An 11,446-nucleotide genomic window follows, 5' to 3' on the forward strand; every position below is an offset into this window, starting at 1 on the left:
CTGCCCTCTTCAGTTTTATAGTCTGGATTTCAGAAAATAAAAATTTTGCATTTGCGATCAAGTATACGATACGCTCGTCGCACACACATCAAGTTTGTTTAAAGGTTAAAATCACAGCGATTCTAGTATTTATCTTCTCACTACTTTTCCACCAGACGGTAGTATTAGCCACTACACTTATGAGCAAATTATTATGTGCCAGGTGTTCTATGTAGCACTTTAAGGGCTTTATTTACTCCTTGTAAAATCCTTGTGAGATCGGTATTATTAATTCTCATTAACTATAGAACTGAGGCTTCAAAAAGTTAAGTAACCAGCTCAAGGTCACACAGCGAGTAAGAGGCACTCATGCACTTAAGTAATAGTTAATCTTTCCTCTCGACTGTTTTACTCATTAGCTCCCTTTGTGATTTTGTGTTCTGCCCATCGCTGCCTTTGACCTAGTTTGCTGCATCTAATTGGGGGAATAAATAAAACCACGTGTGATGCTGCATTTCTAGAAAAGGCACTATTCGGTCGTGAACACTAAGGACACGTGAACACATTTATAATTAACACTGAACCCTTCAACGCTGCACTTCTATGTTACAGAGTATGTACTGAATGAATCCAAAGCAGTAACCAACCAACCAACCAAAGAGGAAACTTCAATGAGCTCTGACTTATTTTCTGAACCGATAAGTTTCTCAGCCACCAGAGCCAAACTATTTTTTCAGCTGTCTGATAATCAGGGTAATTTACTAAGTCTTCTCCGTGTCTGCGATTCTGTCATGGCCCGTGGGTTACCAGGAGACTGGCAAAACAAATGCGGTCACGATTATTTAAAGTGCGTTCCCATCTGATGGATCTAATTTTTTCTTAGACACCTGACATTTGAATGGCTGTCATATTCTATGACTAAAAGCAGTCTTGTGATTATAATTTAATAAGCCATCCTTAGCCTCAGCACGAATACTCCAGCAAATATACTCTCTGGTATGCTGTCGACACGATCCAACAAGTGCATTACCATTTCGCTCTATGTTCAACAGTGTCTTAAGAGGGATCTCTCTCTCTCTTTATATATACGTGTGTGTGTGTGTGTCTGTATGTCTATATAGATATATCTAGATCTTGCTCTAATATATAATACATACATATGTGTATATAAATGTATATATTAAACGGAATGCCAGAATTCCAGTATTCTGGCAAAATGGAATGATGCAAGATCCATGAAATACACATTTCTTCTTTCAGCTACCTTGAGATATCAGTCCATTGTTCGAGGTGTATGACATTGTCTTAAACACTAAATGCTTCACAGACATGTAAAGAAGAAGAAAAATAGAACTTGTACTTTGGACACCAAAACAGCCCTTGAGTGAATTTTTCTAGTAAAGGAGACAAAATGCGCTACATGAAACTTTCACCCTCTCTTTTGCCCTGGACGTTGCAGGCAGGTTCACAGGAGCCAAGTCTACAGTCTGCAATGACAAAATGGGAGACCTCTCCGTGGCTCAAAAGATTCTCAGCCCCTGATCTTGGCCTCATTACAAGTTGCTCTAAGCAACTTTGTTTTCTGTTGTGGCAGAGGAAAAACAATGTTCACATTCAGAAGTGAATCCCATGGGCATTCCCAAGGTCGTCTAGGATTCTCAGCACAATTGTAATTCTATACTTTTCCGATCCATTGACAAAGTATCACTGAATTCCGGGGAGAATATCAATATAAGAACGACCTTGACTCACCTCTAACTTAGAAAACTGAAAACCCTCTAATAATCCTTGGACTTGTGACCCATCAGTTTGAAAATGAGGCTGGTGGTCCTGCTTAGTGCAGACTGCTGTCTAATTACAGACATCTGGAGATAGATGTCAAATGAATCTACTGTCCCCCCACACCTCAAAAGAAATTTGTTCTTAATATATAGCCAAGCTTGAAAAAAAACTCTTGAGGCACCCAGGTGGCTCAGTCAGTTAGGCTGCCTTTGTCTCAGGTCATGATCCCGGGGTCCTGGGATCAAGTCCTGCATCGGGCTCCCTGTTCAGCGGGGACACTGCTTCTCCCTCTCCCCCATGCTTGTCCTCTCTCTCTCTCTCTCAAATAAATAAATAAAATCAAAGAAGAAAGAAAAAGAAAGAAAGAAAGAAAGAAAGAAAGAAAGAAAGAAAGAAAGAAAGAAAGAAAGAAAGAAAAAGAAAAACTCTGAAGTTTCAGAAATGAAGAGGGGATTCAAAGCCAGAGACTGAGTGCACAAGCTAATACCAACACGGATGGTGGGGGGGGGGGGGGTCTCATGGCTAGGGATTGAGGGTTCCACACCCACAGAAGGCAGCTCCCTGAGTCCCTGTTAGACCCGGAGCTGGAACTGAATTCTACACATAATGTCAGGAACCCTGGAAGACTAGTCCTTGAGTAGAAGGGACCAAGAAAACCTCAGCCTCCTAGTCCAGAGAGGTAGCAAGGAGCCTTCGCTGTGTGTTCATTACTTCACATCAGGTTAAAAAACAAAATGCTCTCACGTGAAACTAGCTTGAAGCCCACGTGCTGTGCACAGGATCCAAATTAATTCCACCCTCTTTGTATAAGGTGCTCGGGCTGAAAACTTAATGTAAAAATGAATTCTGGAACCCCTGGGGCCCTGGTTGCTCTGTAGGGATATTTCTTGGATGCATAGGTCTTGCAGCTGAAGAACTGCCACCTGCCGAGGACAGCTATAAAAATGAAATTACACCTTTCGGGGGGGGGGAAGGAGGCGTCCCCGAGAGAGCACCGTACACAGCAGGATTCGCACCCCACGAACTCGAGACACTCTAACAAAAAGGAATCGTGAAGCAGGAATGTTAACACAGTGGTCAGGAGAAACTGAAAAAAGGACCAAGGATACTTGAACAAAAGAGAACTTCTAGAAGTAAAAATAGATGCAGTGAAATGTAAAAACTGAAATGTAAAAACTTAATAGTCTGGACAGCAGACGTATCTAGGCGATCTCAGAATTAGTGAAGGGAGAACAGTTCAGGAAAACAAGTCTAGTACAGAGACAGTGAAGAGGTAAGAAAAGAGACAAAAAAGAGATCACAAAAGTCCCACAATAGGTCCCACAGGACTTCCAGAAGGGAAGAAGACAGAGAATGAGGCAGAGTCAACACACAAAGGTACAATGGGTGATAATTTTCCAGACCTGGGGAAAGATATGAGTACACAGATTGAAGAATCATAGTGAGTCACAGGCAGGATAAATAAATAAATCCCAACCTAGTCACATCATCCAGAAACCGCAAAATGCTGAAGACAGAAAATCTCAAAGTAAATGAGAGAAAAAAAGACCCCAAATCGATCACCCACAGTGGAACAAAGAATGACGGAACTTCTCGGCAACTTTACAGGCCAGAAGACAACGGAAGAATGTCTTCAAAATGCTGAAGGGGAACGCTGTCCATAGAAAAGCTGTTAATATACATCTTCAAAGTGTCTTCTGGGGCGCCTGGGTGGCTCAGTCGGTTAAGCGTCTCCTTCGGCTCAGGTTATGATCTCAGGGTCCTGGGATCAAGCCCCACGTCCGGCTCCCTGCTCAGTGGGGAGTCTGCTTGTCCCCTTCCCTCTGCCCCTGCTCCTGCTCTCACGCTCTCCTGCACACACACTCTCTAATAAATACATAAAATCTTTTTTTAAAAAAATAAAAGTGTCTTCTGTACGCTAGGAAGAATTCTTCCCAAAAGGAAAAAAATGGGCTGCAGGTAATGAATAGTGCTGTTTGCAAAACTGGTAAATAAGCATGTTGGAACACAAAGGAAGACAAGAAAATAATTGACATGTATGGGAGGAGTGTTAAATCACAGGTGGGCCATCCTCGTAGGTGGGCAGAGACCAGAAATTCAAGAGGGAGGGGACAGGAGTGCAGACATCCCAGGGTGTGCGGTGTTAAGCCGGCATACATGCTGTTTGCATTTTCTAGGGCTGCTGCTGCGATTTACCACAAAACCGGCTTCAAATGACAGCGACTGACCCTCCCACAGTCGTGGCAGGCAAAGTCCAAAAGCAAAGTGTCAAGAGGATTAGTTCCTTCTGGAGGACCCGAGGAGGAATCCATTTCCGTGCCCCCGTCCCTGTTCTGGGTGGCTGCCCCCAGCCCTCGGCGTTCCTTAACCTGCAGCTACAACCCACTGATCTCTGCCCTCAACGTCACATCTCCGTGCACGTGGCTCTGACTTCACATGGCTTCCTCCCTTCCTGTCTCTCATAAGGACACTCTTCATTGGATTTAGAGCCCATCCTAATCCAGGATGATCTCATCTTGAAATCCTTGCCCTATAAATATATCTGCAAAGACCCTTATTCCAAATAAGGTCACCATCTGAGGTTCTGAGTGGAAATATGGTTTGGGGGGACAATTCAATCTGGTATACACGCTTAAAAAATGTACAAGTAGTCACTAACAAAGTTTAGTTTAGTTTTATTTTTCTTTTAAGCGGAATGTAAAAATTCTCAACAAATAGAGGGAATAAGAAATAAAGAGAACAATCTCCCCGAAGGGAGGAAAGGAGACACAAAAACCAAGTGAAAGTATGGTAAAAGAAGATGGTAGAGATCCAAATGAATTAGAAATTACTTTAAATGTAAGTAAGTTATGATGCAATTGTTACAAGACAGATTCAGATTAGGTTAAAAATGAAACAAACCTGAACCGACATACACCACTGCTGATGAAAATATTTACAGACTTGGGCAACATTCTCTTTACTATCTTCCATAGCTTAGCAGTACTCCATTCTCATTGGATGAATGTCCTGAAATCATTTTTACTTGTGTTAACATTAAGAACAGACTATAGGGGTGCCCGGGTGGCACAGCTGGTTAAGCGCCCGACTCTTGGTTTCAGCTCAGATCGTGATCTCGGGGTCGTGAGATTGAGCCCCGTGTCCAGCTCTGCACTCAGCACAGAGTCTGCGTGAGATTCTCTCTCCCTCTCTCTCTGCCCCCGAAAGCTCTTTCTTTCTTTTTTTTAAAGATTTTATTTATTTATTCAACAGAGATAGAGACAGCCAGCGAGAGAGGGAACACAAGCAGGGGGAGTGGGAGAGGAAGAAGCAGGCTCATAGCGGAGAAGCCTGATGTGGGCTCGATCCCATAACACAGGGATCATGCCCTGAGCCGAAGGCAGACGCTTAACCGCTGTGCCACCCAGGCGCCCCCTGAAAGCTCTTTCTCTCTCTCCCTCTCTCTCTCAAATAATAAATCATAAAAAAAAAAAGACTATAAACAGAAGCTACAGAACAGAAAAAAGGAAAAACATTGCTTTCAAACCAAATTTCCCCCATTCTAATTGTAGCTAAGAAGTTACTTTTTCTGGATCAGTTTCAAGATCGTTTAAAAGTAGCTTTAAATGGCTTAAAAGATTAAGAAAAGGTTAAAGCTGCGAGATGTATTTTTTCATCCCTCATTCATCTTTATTCTTCCCCCAATTCTACATCTTAGTTAAAAAAAAAAAAATTATCTGAAATTCCAGACTACAGAGAACAGATCTTGTTACCAAACCTGGTAGACCAACTGATTTTCAATCGTGGTGAGCACACATTCTGAACGCACAGTATGGGCCAGATTTAACGAGTTCAGAATACAAAAAAGGTCACTTGCCTGCACACACACATATTCAGAGGATAGGTCCTACGATTTTATGTAAGAAAAAGTACACATTTCCAATAAGATATAAAGTACAAATTTTAGCACAATAATGATGTCAAAAAGATGAAGAAAATTCAGTTGGTTGCACTATGTACTCTTCCTCTAAACCTCATTTCAATAAAAAGATAAAAGGGCCAGTCCTAACAGCGTGAACTACGCTTTGATGGTGGTGGGGCAGGGAAGGTGCTCAACGTAATACAGAAGCAATTTCCATTCAAGATCTATCTCAATTTTTATTAAACCTAAAAGTCAGAAAAACCCTCGGCCCTCCAGAACCGTTGAAAATTGGCTTTGTTTGCCTCTCCCCAAAGACGGCTCCCTCTTCAATGGCAGGGCTGTGTTTGGAATGTTCATATCCCTGGCTCACCCTATCATGCTTGCTAGTCAATGCATTTCCCGAACGTGTGAATTTATGCAATAAATTGCCCCCAAATTTATTTTCCTTCTACCATAAAGAGTCCTCCTCTTAACCTTTCGGTACATTGACAGGCTGGAGGGGTTTAGGTTCTGAGAGTCGGACCCAACAGTGTTCCTTCATGTCGGGGTGCATACACCATAAGCATGGTTGGGACCCCAAGAAAAGCCAGTTAGTGCAGAGCGCCATGTGTTGTGAGGATTGCTAACAATTCCCTTATTTTGGCTTTCAGCACAAGCTGCCTAAGGTGTTGGAGTGTGCAATCACGGAGAATACGATCATTTAAATAAATACTCTTGGAAAGCTCATTAAAAGAAAGACTCTTCCCTCACCTTGCCCCCCACCTACTCCCAACCACCCTCAAACATCACTTCGTTGTTAAGGCCTATTCACATGGCAGGAAGACCAATTTCAGCATCTGGAACTTGCAATTCTATTTCCGTAATCACGACTTCTAAATTTAACGTGAAAAAGCGAGGAAATCAGCAAAAGCAGTGTAAGGATAGTACAGTCAGATCTGCTGAGCCACCAGCGGAGACAAGGAGAACAGTGTGGGTCGGCAACAGGTTAAACGTTTATATTACTGCTTTTGTACATTATGCCTCTTCCACATTTCCTTGTTTTTGATGGGGGGCCACAGCTTTGCAGTCAAAATCTTCCACCACACGTGAGTTTTGTTGAGCAAGAACAGTGTTGCCTTAAGTAACCGTGGAAAATGATCATTTGACTGGATACTGCAAGGCCAAGGATAAAAAGAAATAAAGAAGAAATGTAGAAGCCCTGTATTCTGGGAGGTTGATCTCTTGCAGGGGTACTGGGTTAGCGTTTCTGAAACCACTTTATTTTTTTTTTTAAGATTTTATTTATTTATTTGATAGAGATAGAGACAGCCAGCGAGAGAGGGAACACAAGCAGGGGGAGTGGGAGAGGAAGAAGCAGGCTCGTAGCGGAGGAGCCTGATGTGGGGCTCCATCCCATAATGCCAGGATCACGCCCTGAGCTGAAGGCAGACACTTAACCGCTGTGCCACCCAGGCGCCCCTGAAACCGCTTTAGATGTATGCCAGGGTTGAAAAAAATAAATAAATTATAGATAATAGGAGTTGGGTTTCTCACGGAAGGAGAAAGAAGCTGCAAAGAAGCAAAGGGAGAAAGCTGCGATGAATGCTGGGGTGCTGCAGGAGGAGCTGGAGACAGAAGCATGAACTCAGATTTATTTTCAGCACTGCAGACGGAGATGTAACTCTAGATACGTCTGTGTCCCTGGGTCAATATATATCCAACAAGCGCATCCACTCTGAAAAACAGTGTGGAGGTTCCTCAAGACATTAAAAATAGAGCCACCCTATGATCCAGCAATTGCACTACTGGGTATTTACCCCAAAGATACAGACATAGTGAAGAGAAGGGCCATATGCACCCCAAATGTTCATAGCAGCATTGTCCACAATAGCTAAATCGTGGAAGGAACCGAGATGCCCTTCAACAGATGACTGGATAAAGAAGATGTGGTTCATACATACAATGGAATATTACTCAGCCATCAGAAAGGATGAATACCCACCATCTGCATCGACATGGATGGAACTGGAGGGGATTGTACTAAGTGAAATAAGTCAATCAGAGAAAAACAATTATCATATCGTTTCACTCATCTGTGGAACATAAGGAATAGCATGGAGGACAAGGGAAAGGAGGGAAACTGAATGGGAAAAAATCAGAGAGGGAGACAAACCATGAGAGACTCTGGACCCCTGGAAACAAACTGAGGGTTTCAGAGGGTAGCAGGTGGGGGGATGGGGTAGCCAGGTGATGAGTTTTAAGGAGGGCGCATGTTGTGATGAGCACTGGGTGTTATATGCAACTAATGAATCGTTGAACACTACATCAAAAACTAATGATGTGCTACATTTCCGCTATTTGAACATAATAATAAAAATAAATAAATAAATATATAAAGTGGGGGAAGAGAGAGTCAAGGCAGAGATATGCCCTCTTTAGAAGACAGAAGGACCAGCCTTCTCATTATAACAACCCCATGGGAGGGGAAATGGAGAATCAATCCAAAGAGGGGACATAATCCAAAAGATCCACCAGAACATGACTTTCCAATGGGATTATGTAGGTCTATAAATCTGTTATCCTATGTCTGAAGTTTTCCAGAAGGGTGTTCCCTTTATTTTATTTTTATGTCATCTGTAACCTAAAATAAATTAATAGACAGTAAACATAAAAAAACAAAACAACAACAACAACAACAAAAGAAGAGCATCTGACCACCAAGTCTTAGGTTCTGAATACCATTCCCCAATAAAAGGAACGGGGCTCCTTGGAGACATGGCTGGTTCTAGGGCTGGGGTAGAGAATGCAAGATGAGCCTGGCGTGTTTTGTAGTGTCAGAAAGTAAGGAAGCCTCAAAAGAAAAAAAAAATCAAAAAGACGTGGCTCGCGATGTCCAAAGCTGGAATGATCTGAGCGATGAAACATTATAGTATTTGACTGTAACACACAAAAACACATATCCATGAGCCTGTGCTGAAAAATGACTGAATAAGGGAGAAGGGACCAATTTCCCTTCTACTAAGAATTCTAAATAATAGGGGCACCTGGGTGGTTCAGTTGGTTAAGTGTCCAACTCTTGCTCTCAGCTCAAGTCTTAATCTCAGGGTCATGAGTTCAAGCCCTTCGTTGGGCTCCATGATGGACGTGGAGCCTACTTAAAAAAAAAAAAAGAATTCCAAATAATATATGCAGATACCCCCCTCTAGGAAGTGGAGCTTAATTCCCCTTCTCCTTGAGCAAGACTTGAGCTTAGCCACTCACTTCCAAAAAACAGCATATGGAATGGAAAAATGGTAAGTCTCCAACAGAGAAAGAAATCTGGCAGACACCAGTGTAACCAAACGTTCAAGGTTAATGTCACCAGCGCTAGGTCACATCGGCATCATGAACCCTTGATGAGATGTGGTCTATCACCTCTGTGATAGTCTTCCCTAGAAAATCACAATCCCAGGAAAACATGAGAAAGCATCAGACGGGTCCACATTGAAGCACTTTCTATAAAATATCTGACCAGTACTCTTGAATCATGTCAAGGTCTAGGGAAACAATTAAAGGTTGAGAAACTGTTATGGACAAAGGAGACATGATAACTAAATGCAACGTGGTATCTTGGATTGGGCCCAGGGGCAGAAAAAGGATTTTACTGGAAAAACTGAAATACTAATTAAGTCTGTAGATTTGGCTCTCTGTATTGTACCAATACTAATTTCTTAGCGTTGAAAACTAGATTTTCATAAGCAGGTACCGTGTGTGTCGGGTGTTAATTATCAGGGGAAACTACATGAGGAGTTCGCACAGAAATACTTGCATACCACCTTCGCAACTTTTCTGTAAATACAAAATTACTCTAAGATTTTACAAGTTTTGTTGGAGTATTCAAAGAAAAATACCCTACAGTTCTTACTAATTTGTACACGTCATCTGTGAAATAAACAATATTCACAATTCGACTATGTATCAAGACCCTGAGAGGGTGTGGGGGAATATCTCTAATTTTCCCTTAAACGCTCCCGTATAAACAGGTCACACTCATTTAAATTCATTCTTGACCTGATTCTATTTTCGGCATCTCCCGAATTGTAGCTACCACCCACTACTTTAAGAATTTACTTGTCCTGAAAGGATTTAAGATTTAAAATGGTACAATAAAAGATTGAAAACACACCTTAGCATTAACTGTGTCTAACCGGGAGGCAAGACGGGTGGTTTTCTTTTTGCTTATTTCCCAAAGCCTTCGATAGTGAGCAGATATAATCATCATCATTTGGCATAGTGCCTGGTACAGCAAAAATTCGATATTATCAACTCAACACTGAACTGGCATGCCAGGTACTATTAAAGAATCAATGTGGGGATGGCTCCCAGAACCGTGCCCCAGCCTCTGGCAATAAAGGACCGGCCCAGTGAGGATGCTCTGTGGACCAGAGGCTCCGGTAGGAGCCGATGATCCTCTCAAAGCCCGGCCACAAGGGAATTTCTGCCTTCTCTCCATCAGACCATCTCTGCAAATGGGTGGGGACCATCCACGGAAGAGTCTGGGGAGACCTGACATAGCAGCTCTGCCTGGGGGTTCCAACTGGCTGCCGTCACAGTGTGCCTGTGGGGGAAGCCCCGAGCCCTGCAACCCCCACCACAGGGACACCACAGTCACCGCTGCCTGGACATTCTGGAGGATGTGGGGGGGGGGCGGTGCTGGCCTGTGTAATGTTAAGGACCATCCAGGTCTCCAAGCAGACCCTGCTGGGAGGACCCAACACTAGCAGTCTTTTGTGAACACAGGCTACTAAGTTCTGGAAACACCCACAACCTTGAAGTACCTGCAAGAAACGTCCTCAGAGCAGGTATCCCTGCAAGAGCCCTGACCCTGGCTGTCCAGCCTCACTCCCTATGGTTGTCTTTTTATTTTTCCCTAGATGGTCTGCACAGGACTCTTATTTCAAGCTGTGGTGTAATTTTTCTCCTTTTGGTTTTTTAATAGTCTCCAGTTGAGCCCTTGTAATGAACATATTAAACACATCTTTAAAAACAGAGAAACAAAGTGTCAGGTATCTGCTAAGTTTTTTTTTTTTTAATTTTTAAAAAACATTTATTTATTTGAGAGAGAGGGCGTGTGTGGGGAGGAGGGACAGAGGCAGAGGCAGAGGGAGAGAGAGAGAGAATCTCAAGCAGGCTCCACGCTCAGCACAGAGCCGGAAACGGGGCTTGATCTCACAACCCTGAGATCATGACCTGAGCCCAAATCAAGACGACGCTTGACCAACTGAGCCATCCAGGGGCCCCCCACAGTGCCCGCTAAGTTTTAGAACTAAGTATCATCAAGTGATATTATCATCTACAAAGACATTCATTAGAAGGATGAAAATATTTTAAAAATATCACTCCTAGAATCAATTATTCCTGGTTATCTGTTATGTAAACAAGGGAAACCTGCCATTAACAAAGTTATGTATGGTCTTCCGGAAAAGGAAAAGATAAGGCTCACATAGACCTAAAATAACCAAGGAGACCTCACGTTACAGGAGACTGATTACTGGGAAGTTTTGCATATAATTTTTCTGTAACAGACGCAACCACTTTTTTTCCCATTTAAAAATTTTTGGCAATAATGTCAAATACTTTAAACCACTCCACTCCCTGACTCACACCAAAGTATACAGTGTAATAACCATCCAAGATGTTTTAGGGGAACTACTACTCACCAAATCCTTCTTCAATACGAACATGTCTGAAATGTATCCTTTTGTAAGTTTAAATTTTCAATTTTTTAAGGCAGGGATCTGTATTCACTTTTGAAATCAGACATAA

Source organism: Ailuropoda melanoleuca, chromosome 3 (genome assembly GCF_002007445.2).
Source record: "Ailuropoda melanoleuca isolate Jingjing chromosome 3, ASM200744v2, whole genome shotgun sequence".
Lineage (NCBI taxonomy): Eukaryota > Metazoa > Chordata > Mammalia > Carnivora > Ursidae > Ailuropoda > Ailuropoda melanoleuca.